Genomic DNA, 23,954 nt, shown 5'->3' with positions numbered 1-23,954 from the left:
CAGTACTCCCACCAAGTGCTGGAAGCACTGTCAGTGCTGACACTGGAGCAGAAGAGACAGGGAAAGATGGGATAGTAGTGATTAAAGTGATCCCAGCACACTGGTGTGATAAGGAGCAGTGTTAGAAGAGATGCCCAAGCCAGAAGCCGGATTAGTGCGTGGCAAACCCGGGGGCAGCTGCAGCAATGCTGGAGCTGGGGAAGGGATAATCCTGCACAGGAACAGGCTGGTGGGAGGGAGCCAGGGCTCATCACCACAGGCTTTAGCCCAGTGCTGTGCCAGAGCTGTGCTGTTTGCCAGGCTGCTGTAGAATAAAAGAAAGCCCAAAAGAGCAGTTTCTGTTGAGAAATGCAGTTTGTGTCAGGGAGGTCGGACACCAGGCAGCTCTGTGGGCCCCATCAGTGGGGGCTGCTGCTCCAGGGCTGATCTGTGTGGGAGAGCTGAATGCTGAAATTTAATAACTGCAGAGGCAAAGTTAATGAGTGAAGTTTATCTGTGCTCTGTGTTAGTCTGAATCTCGTTGTTTGGCCATTTCTTCCTTCAACTAAATAGTTGGTTTGCCTTTCAGGAGGGTCTGGCTGCTGTTGTGCTCTGATAGTCACATCACCCACTCCTGGTACGAGGTGAATGTGGAGGTACCACGAGGGCTTTGAGAGAGAAAATTCACCATTTCATTGCTGAGAGGGAGGTGGGTTAAGCCGAGGGAGGTGCCAGCCTGGAGGGGTCAGGCAGTCACCTCCCCTTGGGAAACCACCCCAGGCTTTGCTCCTCATTTTTGGACTCATCCCTCCCCTCAGAGGAATGAAATGAGCATTCAGCACACTGAGTCCAGGCCAGCCCAGGGTGTGTTGGTGCTGTGCTGGCATGTGAAGGGGACTCAGCGTAAATTAAATTGGGTGTAAATTATCCTCATTTCAAAACCACTTTGCAGTGCCAAGAAAGCATAAACTGGTTTTAAGGCTACATGGGAACCAAGCTAGTTATTTTAAAAATCTGATCACCTTGAGCTTGGCACCCCTGGGAGGTTTCAAAAGTCTCCAGCAGAGTCTTGCTTTGTTTGCATGGATTATAAATGTAAATATATTTAGGCTATGAATGCAGAATGGGAAGAAAAGAAAAGATTAAAAGATATTATGCATTTCTGATTTTTAGATTCATGTTCTTCCTCATGAAAGTGTGAATGACATTTATTTGGCTGGCTGCATAATCCATGTTAACAAGACAATTAGTATGTGCTGAAAGTTATTATTTTCCTCGGCACGTCAAAGTCATGACTGTGCTGGATTTGGAATGGAGCCTTAATCCACTTCTTCTTTGTGGCAAAAGATAATATTGAATTTTTCTCTGAAGATCTTGGCAGCATGTAATTAATATTTTTTTCCCTGCCTTAAATAAAATGGAGCAAAACACAACAACCTAACAGAGGAAAAATTTAGTCAAAAACGAACCTTTCTTCTTTGGTCCTGGGCTGAGTGAATTCCGTGCTCCTGGGAGGCAGCAGTCAGACAGCCAGGGGTGGCTGCAGCTCTCTCCTTGTTCACAGAGCAGGGACAGGAGTAGCAGAGGCTCTGTGGATTTTTCAGGCACTGTAGGGGGAACTTCACTGGACTTTCTCACCTCTGTTGGCACTGACTCAAAAGCATTCAGGTGGCAGAATCTGGAGTTCAACGAAACTCACAATTCTGCTTTAAGTGGCTGTGTGTGACTTAAATTAGAGCACAAATCCTGTGGGCACTGCTCAGTTCTGTTCAGGCTAAGCCAGGTCTCCTGTCAGGTGCTGCAGGTTTCTTCTGCAGCAAGACTCCAGGTAGTTTACCAAGGCTGGTGTCTGTGTATAATTGAGAGGCTTATAAAAGAACATTTTAGAGCAGTTTATATCACTTTTCTTTTAACTTTTTCCGCCTTTCTCCCCCTTCCACAGGCTGTGGCTCTGTGAGCCACACACTGCTGAGCAGGGGTTCTGCTTCTCTGGCCCCAGCAGCTCGTGCTTGGCTTCAGAAAGTTTTGCAGCTGCAGCTGAATTTTGAGGCTTTTACATCAGAAAGACATGAAATGTTGAATTTCAGAGGTCCTTTGGTATCTGCATTCAGCCAACCTTGGAGGAACACAGCCCCTCTCTCCCGTGGCTGGGTGAGGTCTGAGCTGGAGGCAGGGGGAGAGGGCAGGGCTCAATGTCTGGGGTTCAAGATAGGGCTGGGGGCAATTATTTTAGAGGTGCTGTGAGCAGGAAGATGTGGGGTTGCTGAAGAGCATGTGGATGACTCCATCTTTCAAATTTCCTGTTCCTTTTTAGTATAGGACTTTGGGTCCTTGGTGGAAATGAAGCTTGTCTTGGCTGAGGAGTGGAGGCAGCTGAGGCTGGGAGGAGGCAAACTCAGGAAATGCAGAAATGCTCCATTTTAGCTTGTAGTCCATTATCTGTAGTCACTGACTCTGTGCTCTTCCTTCCCATGACACTGCCCAGAGTAAGAACAGGGTGGTGCCATGGAAGGAATCAAGACTGAGAAGTGAAGGAATTGCTTTATGAGCAATTGGGAGACACAATCAAAAGGGAGACAGAGCAAACAAAAACAGGGCAAGTGGTGCTAGGTCCATCTCTGGTGGAGCTGTGGGCCCCTCTCACATGCTGAGGGGGTATTTGGTACCCAAAGTGATGCTCATCCCTCTGGGAAATGAGGCTGCCAGTGGTGGGGCACAGCCAGGGAGGTGGGGACCATCCTCGTGGACTTGATTTCCAGCTCTGCAGTTGGTCTCCTCTGGGCATCACAGGTGTCCCTCTGCCCTGACTTCTCCACATGCAGCAAGGGCAAGAGCAATTTTCTGCAGAGAGAGACTGATTAGCATCTGTGAGGCAGAATGATGAACGCCCCTGGAAAGACGAGGAATAATCAAGCATGAGGGCTGGAGGGGTGCAGTAAATAAGGCAGAGGTTCCCTATAGAATGAGGATGAATTAAAGCTCTGAATAACTCTCTGGTTCCCCAAGCAGTGTCTGTCTTGAGCTGCAAAAGAGACAGGGGTCCTGTGGATAAAAAAGTGTGATTAAATCCCAAAAAATCCTTCATCCAGGCAAGGGGGAGGAGAGCACAGCAATTAGTGAGGAGGAAGCCCAGCAGGAGGAGGGGAGAGGGCAGGTCTGCACATCCAGAGCTGATCCCACCAGCCCAGGTGCTCCTGCAGCCCCCAGGAGTGTGATGGGTGAGCTGGGGCCAACTGGCTTTGACAAACAGCAAAACTGGCAGGAGAATTGATGTAAAACTTCAGAGAGGTGAAAAGATTTAGGGTTAAGTATGGAAAATGTAAGTGTTCTTGGCAGCACAACAATCTTCCCAGCCATATTTCAATTTCCTGAGTGAGAGTGTTTTATTTAGAAAGGTCACAGGTTTTCCTGGCCGGCCACCACGGATATGTGGCCAGGTTTGCCCCTCTTGAAACATGGAAGCATGAACAGAATTGCAGCATGTGTTTTCTTCTTATTCAAAACCAACTCCTTTATTGGTCTTTCCCCATCTCCCTGCAAATTGTTTGTTGATGAGGGGCTTTAATTGCTCCAGAGCTGGTCCTGTGGGTACAGTTTAATTCCTGTGATCTGACACCCCTGTGTCTCTGAGCTGGGCTCACTCCAGGCTGCAGTGAACTCATTTAAGGCATTAACTGTGGTGGCAGCAGGCATGAGCCTTGTGAGAAATGCTGGTGGGTGACATGTGCACATCAGCCCCAAAGAAAGGTTAATTTCATTCATCAGGAGATGCAATTAAACCCCTGTAGCTGGGAGCAGTTCTTCTGGGCTATACCACCTATTATGAGCATTTCAGGAGCCGTGATTTCTGTGTTTCTTCTTGCTGTTCAAACACTAGAATAAATTAAGCTCCAACAACCCTGAACGTAAATAATTTCTATAACATTGTTTTTTTGGTCATATCTTGGCCAATCATTGTTATTATTTTCGTAATTATGCCATTCTCCATCTGCTTGATGGAGTTAATGTCTCACTTTGTCAGTCACTGGCCCATCTTCCTTTAGCATCTCAGTAATAGACAGCCAGAGTACACAGAAATTAGGCTATTTTCCAGGCATTTAAATGACAGCTTTAGTGCATGTGTGTTCAATTTTGTGTGCATTCATTGACTGGCTCCTCAATTCTGCCTCATCAGGGAAGATGCAGGAGGGGCTGAATCCTGCATCTCACCACACTTGGTGGTGCATTTGAGCAGAGCTGCAGAGCTGTGATGCAGCAGAGTGGGTCTGGTCCTTCTGGCTCATCTTCTCCCCCCAAAATATGATACCCCTCCCCAAAAAGCAAAATCAAGGAAAGCCCTTTTGAGGCATGGCTACAGGCAGACAGGAGGGTGCACGAGAGAGAAGCAGCTCTGTGTGCTGCCACACGAGCTGTACTTTGCAGAAGCCAAGCCCCTGTTTTCTCATTTAGGTGATAATATTGAGAATTATCAATTATCATCGATAATAGCCTGTGGCTATTGGTAATTGCCCCCACCCCAGCAAGAAGTGGGGTTGGGGTAAAGTGCTGTCATGTGTTTGAGTGCTCCCAGAAAGGACCAGCTCTTACTGCCCCACATTTTTTAGGTAGAGAACAGCCCACTGTGCTTTTCTTCTCCTACATTTTCTGTGATCCAGCCTTGTCATTCAGGAGTGAGACAAAAGAGAGGGCAGTCCCCTATCAGGGACTGCAGGCTGGGTGGGGGAGCAGTATTAAAGTGCACTGCTAGTCACAGAGCAGCTCAGCATTGTCTGGAAAACCCACTGGAAATCTGGGCAAGAACCCACCAGAGCAGCCCACCCTGACCTGGCACCCTCCTGCACCCCGTCAGTGGGGCAGGGCAGGCAGGAGATGCTCCTCCCCTCCTCAGTAGCACATTAGAGGGGACATTACCAGCACCTCTGAGCTTACTGTGTGGGTCCTGAGCACAGGCAGGTTCAGATGGACTCAAATTAGCTTAGATATTAGGGAAAATTTCCTCACTGAACGGGTGGTCAGGCACTGGAACAGGCTGCCCAGGGAAGTGGTGGATTCACCCTCCCTGGAAGTGTTCAAAAGAATACGTGGATGTGACACTTGGGGACATGGTTTAACTGGGTTAATGGTTGGACCTGGTGATATTACAGGGCTTTTCCAACCTAAGTGATCCTATGACTTTATGAATAAACCCAAGGGAAACTGCAGTGTGGTTCAGCCTGGTCATTCCAGCACAGCTCAAAGTGGGGCTGTACAAATCCTGCCAGATGTGATGTCTCCCCAAAGCTCCATTTGGTGGCTGAAGCACAGAACCAGCACAGCACCCAAGCTGGCTCAGTTAAAGCTGGTTTGAGTAGTTCTGCCCAGACATTCCCTAAGGGAGGAGCAGTTAATTATCTGTTCTGCACAGCAGTTTGGATACCTGTAAACAGCCGTGCATCCTGCTCAGTGCATCCGTGGTAATGAGCTGAGGCCGTCGCCTAATTAATATTCCAAATATTCCCAAGTTAGATTGATATACTGTAAATGAACAGTGTCAGATGACAACAGAAATCAGATAAGGAGCAGCTGGAAGTGATCTGCTTGTATTTAAGATCTAGCACTGCTAGAAAAGTGCTCGTGTTACCAGCAACTTGAAAAAAAGTTCAGGGATTTTCAGAGCTGCTATTGATGATGGGTGAGAAGGGGGGGCTCATCTTCTTGCTCCCCAGTAGCCACTGTGAGGAGCAGATTCTTCATTAGCACAAGCCATGATCACTGTGCAGTGTGGTGCCAACCACGTTCATTAGCTGACTGTAATTGGCCTGTGGTTTGGAAATTGCAGGCAGGGTTAGGGGGCAATGCCTGAAATTCATAATGCAGTGAGGAGCTGGGTAGCTGAGCACAAAGGTTTGAATTTCAAGTGAGGATGCTCCAGCTTAATGAAAGGTAGGATTTCTCCAGTGATTACCAAGGGTTAAAATTTGTAGGTTTCCTGAGCAAACCCAAAAATCACAAACTGCACCACCTGCACCCTGGTGACAGATTTGCCTATTTCTCTTAGTTATTATCTGTCTTGGCACAGGGGTTACAGTTCATTTTTGTCATGTTATTTGTAGAGTGTGGATTTGGTTCCAGATCTCTGATCACTAAAAGATTATTCAGTTCAATACTGTGGTTTGTGCTGTGTGTGTTATACTTGCCTTGAACCACAGTCACGTTATTTACTTCACAAGGAGGTGCTGTGTCCCCTTCACACTGAGTGGTTAACAAAAGTTTGAAAGCTGGCTGATTTGTTTCTGTCAGGATGAGAAAGCAGTGATATGTAGCAGCTACGTTTTCTGTGTAGCCTTTTTTTAATCATTCACACGCACACCAAAAGGAAAACACACATCTGTATTGTTTCCTTATGCATGATGGAGATAATTCAAGCAGATTCTCCAGCCAGAAATCAACATGTCTGCTACACCAGTGAGTGCTGTGACCTGAAAACTAAACCTCTCAGGTCCCAATATATGTGATTTCTCTCTGCTTTCTGCCCCTGGCCCACGCAGCACTGAGCAGGAGGGCAGAGCTCTGCCCTTTCCTGCCTCCTGCCCGCACCTCCTGCAGTCTCCCAGACTGCAGCATCCCCCCCTGATGAAGGTCCTGACTGGCAGAAGGGCTCCCTGACAGGCTGGCCAGGCAGTCCAGATTGCCTGGCAGAGACCAAGTATAAATCTGAGTGTCTTAGAAAGTCTTCAGGATGCTTTTGTACCAGATCTTGGAAAAGGCAGCTGGAACAGGCTGTTGTCCCATATGGCCCCGTTTAGAACACAGGATTTCTTGTCTCTCCACAACATGACCAGCCCTGAAATATACTGGTTTAGCATCATTATAGGCTACTGAGGACTGCTTGTCTTCTGATAAAATATATTCTGTTCAATAATGAATATATATCTACTCTGCTCAGTATGTGTTTGACACTCGTGGGTTTCAGGGGTCTGTGACTGTTCCTGGGTCCAAAATATATCTAGTAGCAGCTATAGGCCACCTGGATTGCAGGTCCTGTTGGGAAACAAAACAACTCTTCAGTCATTTACAAGGCATGGCATCAAAAAGAGAAAATATATTTTTGGTTTGGATGAAGAACCATTGCGGAAGGGAAACCTCTATGAGAGTAAAACTCATTGCAAAACAGGAAGAGGAAAATATTCCTTTTATGAAATGAAAACTCCCTGCTGTGGAAAACTATTGAGGCAAGTAGATGAGTAAGATTATGAAAAGGATTAGATATGGATTATCCAGGATTAAGGCAATGAACTCTCTTGGATAAAATTCACAAGTGGTTTTCATCCTGGTGTCTTTGGGGTCCAAGATAAAACTGTTATTTCTATGTAGAAAAAACCCTCCCCTCTCCTGCATTTCCTGCACTGCAGGGACCAACCGATTGTTCGTGTTTTCTCCTTTTCATTCTTAAAAAAAACCCAAAAAAACCAATTCCCAAAGTGAACAAGGGCTAAGTGTAAAGACCTCATAAATGTGAGAGGTGAAACAGCACCTGATGAGATGTGATGGAGTTGAATATAAGTTATGCACATGGGAGGAAAGAAACCACAGTGTTACCTGTATGTGTACACATACATATAAATATACATACATATATGTATGTATATACACTCTGATGGTTCTTGACCTCACTAGACACCTGAGGAATGTTGGATTTATGGCAGAGAGTCCCTGTGGGAGTGTAAGTTTGGTGAATCAAACAGGTGAATCCTGTGTGAGGAATTACCAAGGGATAAACAGAGAACAAACCAGAAGATCTTGTTACAGCACTGAGCAAACCATCACCTGGCTCCCTGCTGCAGGGGGTCCTGCAAGGCTGGGCAAGAGCCAGGAGTAGCTTTTCCCCAGGGACAAACAACAAAGAAGCTAAGGAGTCCAACCTGGAAAAGAAAAGGTGGAGGGGAGGTTATGACAGAGCTTGAGAAAATCAGGAGTGGCTTGAGTTGGGAAAGAGGTTCGTTGCCTCTTCTAAACACTGCAGATCCAGAGCTTTAATCCACAGCATCATCTTTAACAGGGGTTTGGTCTTAAAGGAAGTTTGGAGCTGCAACAGTCCAGGCTATCAGCTCCACCCCTGTTTCTAATAAAAGAGCTGTGGCTTGGTTGTAGGCAGCAAAAAAGAGTTTTCAGATGTTGCTGCTACTCTCAGCGGGGTGTAATAGAAACTCATTATCATTCACAAGTCTAACTTAATTACATTTTTTCTTGAAGGATTTTATGCCGTCTCAGTGGGAAGGGGGGCTCATCTACATACATTCAGGGGCTGTCTTCTCAAACCTTAGTAATATCTATGGTAAATGCCTAAGGAAGGTGGGGAATTACTTTAGGACCTTCATTTGATCAATGCAGGCTGCAGCATGGATCCACCAGACCCACAGGAAACATTATCATGCCCAGTATCTGCACTGATAGACAATGAGATGTTACCTTGCTCCTTCTGTGTTCGTTGCTTTCAGCAGACAGTCACAAAAATCTGAAAATCAGTGATTTCCTCACTGGTCAAATCTTGAAGGATTTTCTGGGTTTATTCTTAAATTTCCTTTGCAGAAGGAAAATTTCCTCCACAGAAGGCTCGAGGTGCTAGTGAAAATTGAAAGAGCAGAAGAAAAGACGCTGAAATTCAACCCAAGGTGATCAAAGCACTCCTTGGTTAGCCATGGGTGATGTCTGAGGGTAAGCTGGCACTGTGTGTGTGGGGTGGGGGTCCTTATCTCTGTGTGGTTAACCAAGGGGTGCAGCAGACAGGTCTGGGGAGCCTTTCTCCGAGGCCAGCTCCTCCAAAGGCTGCCTTCTGCATCCGTGCCCTTGCTCCAGGCACGCTGTGATCCACGGGGCACATCAGAGAGCTGGAAATACCTGAACACAAAACGCCTTTGAGCATTTTATTCACGGGTCAGCTGTCGGGAGGGTCAGCACCAGCTTCCCAGGGCTGCTCTCTGGGTCAGCCTGGGAGGGCTCTGCAGCCTGACCCCCGCCCAGCAATTAGAGCTGCCCTGGCGGGGTGCTCGTAACCTGCACTGCGATGGGTCAGGGAGGGGGAACTTCACGGGCAGGCTCCGAGGTGGGAACAAAAAGGGAGGTGAAAGGAGGTGAACTCAGCCACATAATTAGCTGTGTAATTAAACTTTCTCCAGGGCAAGGAGCTCCGGGCCAGTTCTGCCTCCTGTGAATCGCGGCAACGCCTCCCACAGCTCTGACTGGAGAGAAATAAAAGCAGTGCCCTGAAGTGCTTCCACAGGTAAGGAAGCAGTTGTGGTTGCAGGTTTAGCAAATGACTTTGGGGTTAAACTGGGAGGATTTAATCTTTTAGGGGGTTGCCTAGTAATGCACGTGGCCCCAGTGGGGGACAGAAAGGCTGAAACAAAGCAAAAGTAATTAAACAGAAGCAAAGCAGGCAGCACTTCTCTGCTGATAATCTATGCAAACGACAAGGCTTCTTGTTTGGACAATCAATAAACCAGCCCATTTCATTTTAGTTTTGTGTGGTTGCATGTACTGGCTGTATTGTGATAGAAACATTGCGAAGCATCGATTCACAGATAGAAATATATCTGAGCTGCTTGTGGTTTATTAAGAAGATCAAGATAAGTGCTGCATTATTGATCAGACCCCAGAGGGACACTTCCTTTTTTTTCTGCTTGTCAATGAAATCCCACTGTAATTATTTTTTCCCTTTTCTCATTCTTCCTTTCCTCTCACCCCTCCCTCATTCTCTGGGGATGCAGTAATGAAGTAAGCACAAAAGATGTCAGTCAGGACTGGCAATGGGCAGGAGAAGGGTCACAAGCAGAGACCCTGCAAGGAAAGTGCATTTCCCAGTGTGTACAGGAGTGCTAATGCTCTTCATCGAGGCTTAACAGGGCCAGAGGCTTAACAGGAGCTGAAGTAGCCTTTTTTGTTTGCATTTTAGAAATCTTTCACTGTGGATATAAATCTTTATTTACAGCATAATCAGGCCTGCCTACTGGGTCTTGTGCAGAGCTGGATTTACCAAGCACAGGGATTTGCTGAGGGAAAGGGAAGAGAAGAACTGGTGGTCTAGCAGGAAGAAAAAGGGAATATTTTCCCGTGGTCCTGCAAATAGACTGCTTGAAGTGTGTATATCGGTTATGACCATGGTGCAACAGTTTTTGGGACAAGCACAGAAAAGACATTTCTTGGCTCTTGGCTGGACAGAGAATCTTTGAAACAAGAGCAGCATTTACTTAGGCAGGGCTTGATTAGAGTCCCAGATGAAGCTTTGATCTCCTGTGTCCCTCATTTTGCTCCCTGAGTGAATCTCCCACATCAGGACTCAGGTCATACAGAACTGGGCAGGTTCCAAGGACACCTTGTCCTCTCTGCCCTCTCATGGCTTTGCTCCTGCTGTGAGCTGAAGGTCTTGTCAGCGCTTCAGAGCAGGCAGACACTGCAGTTTTCTATCCCTAATTTTTGCATGTAGCCGTGAGTACCTTGGTGGTGCTCTCCTGGTACACCTGCAGGATGGTCTCCAGCTCAATGATCAAGCTGGAAAATTCCAGCTGTATGGATCTATGGTAAAGAAAAACATTAGACTTTGGGAGGATAGGCCAGTTGTCCTGTCCTTCACTGCAGTGTCAGCCTGAAGTGTCCCAAGGGTTCCTTAGAGCAAACCACTTAGAAGTTCAAGGGCCACCAAAACTTTGGGTTGATTTTCCTTCTCTTTCTGCCTTTGCTTCCCATTGCCTTCCTCTCCCAAAGACAGAAAGGAGCTCACAATTCAGGCCATTTATCACAAACCAGGGACAGCACCAGCTGTTGCTCTGCAACCTCTGGCCACATCAGTGCTGCTCTCTCAGCCCTCATGCCAAGGCCTGGAGCCTGGGGCACCACAGCACATCTGTGCCACGCTGCTGGGGCCACACAGGCAGCCAGTGACAGGTCCCAGCTGGCCAAGAGTCCTCACGTCTCCTGCTCCAGCCTCAGGGACAGTAGGATGGGAAGAAGCTTCTCTTAGTGCAGGGTTTGCTCATTCATAGCAAGTTTGCACATTGGTTATTAACATATTGGATTTAAAGTTGCTTCTGGGAGAGCAGGCTGTCCTCCCAAAGCTCCTTTGATGACATGCTTGTACTTCTCCTCGTGGTTATTGCCTCCACTGACACGTTTCTGTCAGCCTGTCTTTGCCCTGAGAGCTAATGCTGGCCTGGAGGGGGAGGAGTGTGGATGCCATGTGCATTGCTGCTGGAAAGGTGATGCTCCAGCTTGTTGAAAACCTCCATTCCCATTCCCATGGACCTGCTTAAACACAATTCAAATGGCTTGTCCACTCAAAGGGTCGGGGACATGTTCCTGTCCTTTATATTTTTCTATTTCTAACGACTGGATGATCTTAAAGGTCTTTTCCAACCTAAACAATTCTATGATTCTATATTCAATATTCAGTATCTTGTGCTCTCAGCACATTATTTCCTTCTTACACCCCATGGCTGCTGAGGTTGCAGCCCTGGGCTTGGTGAGCCCTCAGAGCTCCCACATGTGGCACTGCCAAGGGCTGCCTCTGCCCTGCAACTGCTGCTGCTCCTCCCACTACCTCTATTTGTTGCTCAATTTGTACAGGCTGAGTTTTCCCACTACATACATCCCACAGCCCCATAAAATTTGAAAGACTTGCCTGGGTGTAATTGGGTTGTGTTTTGTTTGTATAACCACAAGAACAACACAGTCGAGGGAGTAGGAGAGCAAAAAGTTGAGCATAACAGAGTTAGGAAGAGGCCAGAATTAAACTGGTTTGTACTTTCCTTGTGCACATACCTGTTATGACCATCTTTAATTACAGGGCTTTATAGCAGGGTTCAAAAGCTCCCTGTTAGCATTTCATATCCTCACCTGGAAGATGAGATGCTCTTACACTCCCAGTCAAAGCGTAGCTGGCTGGTTTGGTTTTCTTTTTGCCATAGGAATGATTTTGTTTGTTTTCTGTTGTTTTCTGAAACACCCAGCTCATTTGGGCTACTTCAAACCCCTTTAGCCTGATGTAGGCACTCCAGATATAAAATTCTGACCTTGCAGAAAATTTGTCATTATAATCCAAACCAGGTCTGCTAAGGGTCACTTACTGGACAATGCTTCTGGTCCTGATGGTGATCCATGTGGCTGACAAATACAGTTTATTTACTTACAGAAGAAAAATACAGGCAAATATTGGAAATCTGGAGTTCCCCTCCTATTTGAGAAGTGACAGACAAGTGCTGGAGTAAACCAAAGGTCAGGAGCTCATAACATGACAAAGACCAATGGTGCTGCCCATCAGCCTTCTCGGATTTGGTACTGAAGTTTAAAAGGGTTCTGAGAGATTTGAGACTCAGTGGTCACTTTAGGTTTGTCCAATTGTCAAGGAAGAATGAGGCAAGACCCAAAAGCAATTCAGGCTTTCTGTGGTTCACAACTACATTCCTGGTTTAGGTGGATGTGACAGGCAGGTAAACTTGCTCTTGCCTAGGTAAAATAACAACATTTCCTGCAGCAGCACCAGCTTTAGTTGCAGAGGTGGGAGAGGACATGAATCAGAGAAGATAAATTTTATATTCAAAGGTAGTCTGGCAAGTTCTTATGGCACTTAATAGCTGGCATACTCCCACTGCAAGGGAAGGAGAAAGCAAATTCAATCATTTATGTTACAAAAGTCCCACTGCTCTTTATTATGTGCACAGATGGTGTCTCGGGAGCTTTGCTGGCTGGCAGTGCTCTGCATGCCTAATGCCAGGCAGGGAGCAGAGCTTTTCCAGCCCAGGTGACAGTGGGAAAGCTCTTTTTTTTCATCTGCTAGAACCACGTGGATTTCCAACCTCTCCCGTTTTTACATTTCATTTAAACCAACCTTCAAGCAAAAAGCCAAAATATTCCTGCAGACCACGTTTAGCAGAGGTACAAATGAGAACAGATTATGCACCACGGAGGTGAAAATCTGTTGCAAACAGAACAACAAATAGAGAGGTATTGCAGGACATCTGATGGGCTGGGAAATGGAGTTGCTCTGTCTTAAATCCTTTCACACATACGGACACTTTTAAAAGGTAAAGCGGAGAATCAGCTAAATTCGTGGAAATACATCAGCTCTGGGAATGGAATGATCTCACCCAATGCCTTCTTGTTTTTTATGAAGGCTTTTCTTTTTTTTTTTTTTTTTTTTTTGAACAGCAACACCTTCTGTAAGAGCTGCATTTCTGCAGCTATTTATAAACAGCCCTAGACTGGCCTTCTCTAACCAGTGCCATCTTTCTTGAGCTGACCACTCTTTGCTGCAGCAGTATATCCATCACCTTGCTTTACTTCCCGCTGCCTGGCTTTGGGATAGTGTTCTTAGTAAAAGTTACAGGAGCGTAGAAAGGTCAGATCTGTTCAGCCTCTCTTTACAAGGGCTGCACTAAGACTACCATTTACTTTAAGCAATAAAACACTCTGTAGGTTTATGCTTTCCCCCTCCAGCCTAAAGCTCTTCCAGCACTTAACAGCTATTGTGGTGTGATATACAGCACCACTAGGACACAGCAAAGCACTACCCCAGGTTCTCAGGTAGGGGAAAAATAAAGACCACACAGGTCCCGCCTGGCTATTGAAAATCACAGATCTTATCTCAAGAAATGCTTTGGGACAGTAGAATTTAACTCCAGGGTCCTCCAGCTGACAGAATTTGGCATGGATCCATCTGATTTCATGCTGATAGAAGAATTAGTGTCAGCTGAGACATTTGGAAGCTGTTGGTTTTTTGTTTGTTTGGTTGGTTTGTTTTCTTTTAAGAAAAATCCATAGAAGATAAATACCATTGTGCTGTAACTGAGGGGCTTTGTCCTTGGCCTTACTTGTGTAGGTTGTGTGGTTTTGAGTGAGAATGTGCTTCAAAGGAGAAGCCAAAAAGGAGAAGCCCAAGGTAGGTGGAATAAGAGCAGATATTTCACTTTCAGTGCAGATACCTGGAGTGCCTGTATATTGACTGTGTTGGAGGTTTAATGTGTGTGACATCTATCAGGGTATGGGCCAGTTGAGATGCTGACTGCAAAGGATTTCAGGTAGAATGGCTCCTGTTGCACAACAGTCTAACTGAAAACCAAATGATTTCACCAAACCACAGTGCCTCTGAGCTGCCTTCATCTCCTGCAGCTGGGCCAAGGTAAAAGTGAGTTCCACGGGAGCACAGCTCAGGGGTTCTTGATTCACCAGGGTTTGTGCCTCTACTTCCACTGGGCTTCAGCAAGTTTAAGCCTTCAGGTTGCTCTGCCTCAAAGCTGAATGGGTGTTTTTCCATTTGTGGGCACAAATGGAGACAGAACTTATTGAGAGTTTTGCCCTGGATTTTTTAATTTTCCCACTCGCTTTGCTACAAAACTTTCCAGGTTTCTCTGATGATCTTAATTAATTAGACAGTTGCAGAGCACTTTATGGGCCTGTCCTCTTTGTATATTTAGGCATTGCTTTTGTAACCAGTGCTTTATTTTTCTCTTGGTCTTCCTCCCCTCTGCCCTGCTGTTTGTGAATTAAAAGGCCAAGGCAAAGAGCAACACAGGTTGGCCATGCTCAGATCACCCTGATGCCCGGGATAACTAGAGGGCATGCTCAGGGAATTTGAGGGGTGGTCATTTTTCTCAGCACATAACTCTGCTGACTTCTGAAAGAAATTTAACATTTCCAGCCTTTCACCTTCACCAGTGCTCACAGAGCTGACCTGAGGTTGGCCCAAAGGGAGCTCATAAGATAACTGGCACCGTGGAGCTGGAGGAGTCGATAACAATGAATATTTAAGTGGTGAAATTTTCCACTGCCACCACTGAACTTTTTTTCCTACTAATTACTGCCATTAATAAAGTCCTGCCAACACCTGACTAATGAGGACTTGGCACCAACTTTACTTAAACTGTGGCCTTTTGTTTTCCTGGTTGTGTGACAATTGCCAGGCTGCTGAGCAGGAGGGTTTTTAGAGAGGCTAATAGAATATGGAAGCAGTATTACAAGAAGTCCGTGGTGATGTAAATAGAAATTATTATTGAAAACAAGTTGAAAAAGTTCAGGTAAATGCTAGTTCTGCTTGTTTCCTATCAAGTGTTCAGAGAGGTGACTGGTGGTGGCTTCTGCTTTTTAGGACAGGGCTCTGAACAACCAGACCCAATTGAAGATGTCCCTGCTCATTGCAACCAGGGGGTTGGACTAGATGGGCTTTAAAAGGTCCCTTACAGCCCAAACTATTCTATGTTTTGTTTTCTGCTGCTGGAAACCAGGATACTCTGAATTCTCTGGTTTCAGTTTGACTAATCATACGCACCACTTTATGAAATAAGGTGCTCACAGGAAGGAAAAAAAAAAAAAATCACCATTTTCTTCATTCAGAGTTCTTTGTTGAGGCTCCTAACTCATCTCCACCTGGATGATTCCTTTTACAGTGTTTAGATAGAGGTGAAATTCCCATAGTGTGTGCAAAAACTTAACCAGCCCCTAAAAGCACCTTGCCACAAAGTGTGCTTTATTGCTTAAAATTAGCTTTGTTGAATACATCTTTTAGAAGAGGAAGCTCATAGCTAATTTTTAACTCTTTTTCTCGTTTACATGTTACACTGAGTCAAGAGTACTTGACCCTGGTGGGGACAACGTTGTTTCATCTTGATTTCTGGTGTGGGGATGTGGTGGCAATGCCTCCCATCTGAGTTTTGTAGGGTCTAGGGGAGTCTGTGCAGAACAATCTGAGATGTGGAAGTCAAATCTCTCACTCAGGAGCAAATCTGAATCCCCTGAGAGTGTGGAATTGCTGTTGCTGTTGGGAAAAGTTGGGAATGTAATTGCAGGACCAAAAAGTCAGCCTAGCTCTGGGAGATGAGCTTTGAGGCTGTGGGTTTCACTTGACACCAAGCTCTGGCTTCTATCATTTTAGAGTCATTTCATGTTTAAACTGTGTTAATTGCCATTGAACACAAGTTCTCTGAGCTTAAATAAAAATAGCACCACATTAACCTAACGAGTTTTTATGGACAGGATTGATAACATTTATTAAAGAGTTTATCTAATGTGTTTTTCTGCAATAGAAGATGGATAGGACTCAACGACCTGAGAGGTCTTCCTGATCCCAGGGCTTCTGTTACAGGCAAACCACCCATGGGAGAACAACAGAGGCTCTTGTGCCACTAGTGGGGCTGCAAAAGGTGTGTAACTAGAAAGTTACACAATCACTGTGAGGGCTGACAGTGCTGGAGTAATTCATGGCCCTTCCTGCCACTTCTCAGCAGGACCAGCTCACCAGTGATGGCTCCTAAAGCAGGAGGACTAATGAGTGTGTGGCCATGAAGCCTCTGTGATGGATTGAGGTGTGCTTTTACTTGCAACTCCCTTTCAACTTCTTTTTTGTTTTAATTGAAATGAGCCTGGTGATGGTGGGGAATTTCCCTGCACAAGGTGGAGTGTGCAGGGTGGTTGTGGCCAGAGCCTCTGGTGCTGCCTGCCCACAACATGATGGAAGTCAAGCCAGGATCACCTAAATAGATGCATTCATATTTTTTGTATCTCTGGAGTCCTCTGGGATGATAGTTAAAACTACCCTCTCCAACCTCTGGTACTAGAAACTGAGATTTCATCGAATCACAGAATTTGCTGAGTTGGAAGAAACCCATCAGAATCACTGAGTCCAATTCCTGCACAGGTCACCCCAAGAATCCCACCATGTGCCTGAGGGTGCTGTCCAAACACTCCTTGACCTTGAATTTCTATAACTCCTGGATTCAGCTCTTCAGATCAGCCTCCATGTAGCTTTTGGGCTTTTCCCCTGGACTCAGGGGCCCAGAAGAGAAGGAACAGAGACATCCCTTAGGCTGAGCTCAGCTTTGGGCTGCATGCATGCAGTTCCCCGTCAACAAGGAATGCCTTAGAAGGTGCTGGTGCAGATTTGCAGCAGAGTTGTGAATGGCAGCAACCCCCTTAACCATTGCTTCTTCCAAAGAGTGTGTTTAACTGTTGGCATTTATTTTGTTTTGGTTTATTTCCTGAATTAAACCCGAAGTTTTCCTCTAAACAAATGAACAAAAAATGGTAGAGTAGGAGGTGAAAAGGCTGATGCTAAATGGCAGATTTGATACAGGAGATTCTGGGGAGAAAACTGTAGAAAACCCAGGGAAATAGAAGAGCAGAAAAGGGGAAGGAAGGGGAGAGGTGGGGACTGCTGCTCAGAAGAGGGAGAAAAAGTAACTGGGAAAAGAGATGCTGGAAAGTTTGACTCACCTGACAGACGGTTTTCCGTCCTTGGTGGTCCAATCATGAGAAAAGAGATCTGTAAATATTTGACATGGAGGGTTTTGAGGGGAAATTTCCTGCAGCCTGTTTGTCTGGGGCAGGGTTTGACCTGCCTTCCAACGAGGCAGGAATGCAGACAGCACCCTGTCAATCAGAGAGCCACGGGCCGGCAGGGAAAGGACGTGACAGGGATTATAACTGGGAGAGCTAAAGATGAAAAACTACTCCTTCCACAGGCTTGGAAATAAAAGCTTCATATGGCATTTTTTATTTCCTTGTGCTGCGCCTCTGTGTTTAAAAGGAGGGAGAAGAACAAGGTTATTTGTGGAGGCGTTTCTTCTCATTTTGGTTTGGTGGTTGGTTTTGGGTTTTTTTTTTTTTTGATCCTAGATGCATCACTCTCCAACATCTTCATAGGCTGAGGAATAAAACATGACATAACTAAGATGTACAGTGTGCTTTTTGGCTAAATGGTGGGACTGCTGAAACATTACAATCATTTTTCTGGCTTTTATTTGAAATCATGAAGAGTTAAGTGCATCAGTTTGCAGGGGTTATTTTTTCTTCCCTTCTGTGGATAAGAAAAACAAGGGAAGAATGTGGCAGTTAATTTAATAGTTTGTTGGGAGAATATACTGACTATGACACCATTAATTGAAATGAAAGGCAAAGAACATCCTGAGCTGCAGGAAAAAAATATAAGGGAATGTTTTGCAAATGACATAAGATAAAATACGAGATATCAGGGCTCAAATTTACTACTAATACAGCTTCCAGTTACCACTCAGTGGTGAATGTTAAGGAGCAGGGAGTAGAACAACAGGATGGGCTTTGGGAGAGAATTTGGTGTTGAGGTTTTTTCCCAGAATATCTCAAATTAATAGACATTTTTCAATGTATATTCACTGAATTCCTGCAAATTAGCCAGCTTTCAGCTTCTCTGTTTTAAGGATTACACAGTAATTGTGGAACAGGTTTCCAAATGGAAGCAATTACAAAGGTAGGCGCTAAATCCATATGTAGATACCTAATATTTATTTTCAGTACTTTCCTGTCAAAGAATGACAGAAAATAAATAATAAAAGGTGTCTCTGAGTGCCTGGGATGATTATTTAGGCACATTTGTAAATATCTCAGAGGATCTTAGATATAGGAAAGACTGATCATGAGGGGATAATTTATTATAACTAACACCAATAGTCCTGTAAACCCAAAGTGCTGCTGTTAATGCTTCTTCATCTCCAATTGTTTTGATTATTCTTCATATTTCTATAGGATGAAATGGTTATAAGGGATAAAGAGAGTCCTGTGATTTCATAGTACATGAAACCCCAGAACTGCTCCTCTTTTACTGAGGAATATTAGTGTTCCAGGCCAGGTTGGAGCAACCTGGGCTAGTGGAAGGTGTCCCTGCCTGTGGCAGGGGGTTGGAACTGGATGGTCCTTCAGGTCCCTTCCAACCCAAACCCTTCTGTGATTCTGTGAGGTAACATTTGCCATGAATACTTGATGCCATTTTTCTGGATGTGATATCTGAACTTAGAGGAAGAAGGAGGAAGATTGTTCATGGTGTGAAGCCATGAAGGTGGAACGTCCCCCCGTGGGCCAGCAGCCCTTGATCATCAGCTTTGGCACTGCTGCCTGCGAGAGAAATGTTGTGAACAGAGGAGCTGGTTGGAGAACCAGGTTCCTGTGCTTGTGTTTGACTTTTCTGATGTTTTTAGGGCTTTTTTGTCCCATTTCAGTGGTTTCTGGAGATGCTGGACACCTTGGTGCTTGAGCAGGTCTTGAGGACGACAGTCCTTCCCTGAAAAACAAATTGATTTGTAAATACTGGCAGGGACAAAACAGGAAATCTGTAGTGGTTAAAAAGCATTGTTTTGATCAGGGCAGTGCCTTAGACTTCAGCAGCTGCTCTTGTCTGAAGGGACATGTACCCAGGGAATGTGTAGGATGGGCTTTCATGGGCTGTCTCTGCTCCCAGTGGGCAGGGTAAGTGTCCCAGATGGAGGCAGAAAATCTAGGGATCCTAATTGTACACCTGTGCATCTATTTCAGAAGATGGTCTGCTTTGAAGTTTGAAACTTTAGGGGTGGGATGTTAACACAGAAATTAATTTTTAGACATCAGTGCTATCTGGTTGGAGTAATTGCTTATTATCTGCTTCCCTGGGGTTTTAAGCTCCTGGAAACGACTATTTGCATCTCAATGCGTGCCTAAAGACAAGAGAAAATTGCACTCTATCATATCAAGGCTCTGTTCTGGCTCTCTGATGTGCCAGGAGGAAAACAGAAGGTAGAGGAAACTTTCTCCTGACCTGTCTGTTCCGGGGAGTACCTGGGTTGGACACACTGGTTTGAGTTCTGGGGTTGGTAGGTAGTGCATGATGAGATTTGCCATTATACTTGGCCTATCTTGGCTAAGCCCTGCCAACATCCCAAAATGATCCTCATAAGCTCTTCTAGTGCATTAAAAAGGAGCTCTTTTTGTTGTGTTGGTAGTTTTTGGTTTGGTTTTTTTGTTTGTTTGGTTTGGTTTTGGTTTTGTGTCTGTGTTTTTTTTATTTGTTTTTCAACAAATGCACATTAAATCACCATGTAGGTACTGTGTACACTCATCTCATCAAAAACCCAAACTAGGGAGAGAAATCTAAATTAGGAGCCAACTTAAGGCTTCCATATAGGAAGAGGATGGACTAGAGGAACTCAAATTTACAGTGGGTTGTTGGAGGGGAATATTAGGTCATGTTTGGGTACATGCCAGACTGAGTGTCAGCCAGGCTTGCAAGACATCCCTACTCCCAGGAGGTGGATAGTTTCTGGTGACTACATGACAAAAATAGGATAGTTTGGACTGCCATCACCAAGATATCTCAGTTTAAGAAAGGAAGGTAGGAGTTAGTCATTAGAATTTTTTACCTGGAGTGTTGTAAAAAATCTGATAGAACCCAGAGCTGTGGTCAGGGTTGGAAGCACCCAGTGCTCTGCAGCTGGCACCCCAAAGAGACCATCCAAATGGACAAGTCAGAGGGGAAAATATCAGCATGGCTGGAGAACTGGAGCACACAGAGAGGGAGAAACTGGTCCCAGGTTGGACATGGGGGCTGGGATGTGAGGAAGGATCCACAGGTGCAAACAAAGTCCTACTCTCACCAAATGTACTGCAGTGTAGCTCTTGGGAATTGGGTTGAGCATGATGTGGGATAGAAACCCAGTCATTGTCTTCTCCCAGCACTGTTCTGTGCTGTCCAGATTGGGATCTGGGATCACAGAATTGTAGAGTGGCTTGGGTTGGAAGGGACCTCAAAGCTCATCTCATCCCACCCCCTGCCATGGGCAGGGACACCTTCCACTGGACCAGGTTGCTCCAAGCCCCATCCAACCTGGCCTTGGACACTTCCAGGGATGGGGCAGCCACAGCTTCTCTGGGCAACCTGTGCCAGGGCCTCCCCACCCTGACAGTAAAGAACTTCCTCTTAATATCCAATCTAAACCTACTCTCTGTCAGTGTGAAGCCATTCCCCTTGACCTGTCACTCCAGGCCCTTATAAATAGTCTCTCTCCATCTTTCTTGTCAGCTGCCTTCAGGTACTGGAAGGAACCATAAATGGTCTCTGATTTTTAATGTTATTTAAGTGGTGAGTAACCTCAGTGCTGGTGAGTGGGTTAGAAGCCACACTGGGGTGTGGGGAACAGTGAAGTTTTAGTCTTTGTCTTTTTATTTGTTTATTTGTTTGTTCTGAAGTCTACAGGAAACACTGCTATAAACAATACTGATGTAAAACAACTGCAAATTGAGGCATTATTTCATGTTATTTGTACCACAATTTTATTGCATTCACAGTTATTTACAGTATGTAAATAAGCTTCATAGTGTAGAAAAATGTTCTGCTATAACTCAGTAGTTGAGCATTAAAAAGAGGGGGGAGGGAATCAACCAGACCCCATAGACACATGCAGCAAGGAAAGATTAGGGATAATATTATAGACTTTTTTTTTTTTGTTATAGGATTAACTCTGTTTGAAAATAGCACCCATTTCCTGAAATGCTGAAATCTGTGTACTTCAGCTACCTGCATTGTGTTATAAATCCATAATGACTGTTTTCCATCAAATATCGTGTTACAATTTGAATTATTAAATGCTAAATGGCTGTGTATGGTTTGTAAAGCAATGAGAATTTCCTGCCAGCTGAGAGGGAGAGCCAGTGTGGGTAAGAATACAGCCTTTGACAAGCATTGCAGCATCTGTAGACATAAGCAATTATATGCAGATGGAGCACAGGCAGCACAAAGATAAATGGAAGGTCCTTTTAAATCCTACTTGCAGTATTCCCTCCATGAATATGGACTGCAGTGTGACTGCCTTTCTTAGGGTTTAATTTTCATCCCAGTGAATGTAAAGGTAAAAACACCTATTAATTTCAGCAGCAGCAGGGCAGGGTGTTTTGGGACTGGATTAAAGGAGGCTGAACAATTTTGGAGAGAGAGGCAGTGAACTACTTTGGCATAAAAATATTGCTTGGGTGCATGTAGCTTGAAGAGACTGTTCAGATGGGGAAGAAGCTTCTGTGTTTGCCCTCATGCTTTGTCTTGGCAAGTTGGGTGTCTTCCCAGAGCTGTGATGGAGGTTGGTGTTACCTTTTTGGTTTTTTCTGGAGAGGTCAAAATATTTGAAAAATTTAGCATGAAAACAAACCATTATAATCAAATCAGCAGAAATGAAAGATTCACTCTGGTAGCCCTGGCTGAAGAAGGAGGTTTTTGAGAGCTAAGTGAAGCTTGTGTTTGATGGATCCAGTGTGTGCACTGCCAATTAGAAGACAAGGTGCCTCCAGGTGATCTGTCCTACGTGGGCAGAAGAGCAGGTGGCATATCTGGGCAGGCATGAATGGACACTTTTAGCTCCACACATGTTTTGAGATGGAGGCAGGATGAAATAGGTGCTGTATAGGATTCACAGAGTGTGTCTAAGGAAAGGAAAGGAAAGTAGCACATGGAGCTGTCATAGGTGATGTTTGGTGTTCTGGTGGATCATCCAGTCACTGCATGTCCCGTAGCTACAAACAGGACATGATTTGCTGCTGAATGTGAGCACACAGCTCTTCATCCTGCTTGGAATTCACCTCCTGGTTCACAGACATGAACTCTCAGCTTCCCTGCAAAATATTTAGCAAACTAGACAAATCCCTTCTGTCAACTCTAATTATTAACTGTGGTGTGGAGATGGCTCTTTCCACCACTGCTGCCTTCTCTTTAGGACAGGCAGTGCCTTACTTGCAGCCTGCAGAGCTGGCCCTGCCTGCTGAGAGTGTGCTGGAAGCTGTGCTGGCCTGGAGGGGCATTGTCCCCGGGGTGATAAATCTACCTTTTGGGCAGCAGGTTTTCCCACTGCTTTTCCCAGCAGCTGGATGAATGTACCTGCATGCAGTGTGCTATCACAGTCAGGTCTAGCTGGGAGCTTGGCACCTGAAGGCCATTCCCTTGGAAACAGAAGATCTTGAGGGCCTAGAAGATAGCAAAAGCTAAAATCCAGCAGTGAGAGCTGCTGGCTTATGTTGGAGCTCAGAGGGTCTGTCCTGCCATGCCTGGTTTAGTATTCACTTCTGCATTAGCTTCTGCTTTAAAGCCCTTTGCAAAGTGCCTGGGAAGATGTTTCTGTGTTTTTACAAGCCCTAGGACAGAGCAGTAAGTGCTACACCTTGTTCAGTGCTGGACTAGTCTTCCAGTGTGTGGAGTGGGTGATCAGTGATGTGTTCAATTGGATGTTTTGAAAGCACATCAGCCTTAGTTCTTCACAAAGTTCCTTTGGATAACAGCTCTGGAAACCACATTCCTAGCCCCTTGTTAGGCCTGATGGCACTGCAGCAGTACAGAGAGAATTCGGAGTGGTTTGGAGGCAGCCTTTGAAGAGCAGAAGGAAGCACAGCTATTCCTTCATTATTATTTCTTCACGCAGCACACAGGTGGCTTCTCAGCCTTTATTGGGATTGACATTGTCAGGTACGAGCCCACATTTCCTTTCACTCCCAGTTGCATCTCCCAAACACTTTTATCTTTTGCTTCCTTTCCCCTGTTCCTAGGAGTCAGGGAAGGCATCTCTCTCCCAGGCTTAGTGTGCTGGGCTTTAATTGGTATCAGAAAAAAACCCCAACCAACAGAGCAGGACGAGCTGTGTCCAGGGCTTTTCTCTTTGTGTGTTCAGTGGCTGTCATGATCAGACCCCCAGTTATGTGCTGCAATGAATCAGCACCTTGCAGACATGAAGTAAATTAGTCTTGTGAAAAGAACTTTACCATAGAAGCATCATAAACTTTGCTGTATTACCCTAAGGTGCCCAGTAATTGCTGTTGATGGGAAGGGAAAAGCCATCCAGAGGAGAAATGCAATTTGTTGCTGTGGCTACTGGCTCTCAGATTTATTATCTCCCTCTTTCTTCCCAAGTGTTGTAAAATACACCACATATTCAGCTTGCTTTCTTTTTTTGTTGTTGCTGTTTTTGTTTTGTGGGTGGTTTTTTATTTATTTTAGAGTAAATCCTGTCTGCAGGTTTATAGTTCTGGCGGGTGCAGTGTCACAGTGGACTCGCACTGTAACTGCTCAGTGCCTGGTGTGAGTTATTTGGGATCTGCTCAGAGGCTGCCATTTAAACATAAAACACCTTTCCCAGAAGTTCCTGCAGTGTCTCATCCTGGGCAGTGCCTGAGGTGGAGTCCTGGTGCTGACATGC

The 23,954-nt window shown here is 45.3% G+C and overlaps 1 long non-coding RNA gene across 1 annotated transcript in view; it reads left to right on the top strand.

The window, feature by feature from the left end:
• The first annotated feature begins 574 nt into the window (after positions 1-574).
• The window catches only part of LOC116795552, a 42,086-nt gene continuing 18,706 nt past the window's right edge, over positions 575-23,954 (top strand). Inside the window, exons 1-3 of the long non-coding RNA XR_004360075.1 lie at positions 575-688; positions 8,548-8,630; positions 9,135-9,238. This is a non-coding gene — a long non-coding RNA (uncharacterized LOC116795552). The remainder of the gene's footprint in view (positions 689-8,547; positions 8,631-9,134; positions 9,239-23,954) is intronic.

Source organism: Chiroxiphia lanceolata, chromosome 17 (assembly GCF_009829145.1).
Source record: "Chiroxiphia lanceolata isolate bChiLan1 chromosome 17, bChiLan1.pri, whole genome shotgun sequence".
Classification (NCBI taxonomy): Eukaryota; Metazoa; Chordata; class Aves; order Passeriformes; family Pipridae; genus Chiroxiphia; species Chiroxiphia lanceolata.
The sequence above is the reverse complement of the archived record's forward strand: the minus strand, read 5'-3'. Positions and strand labels throughout refer to the sequence as shown.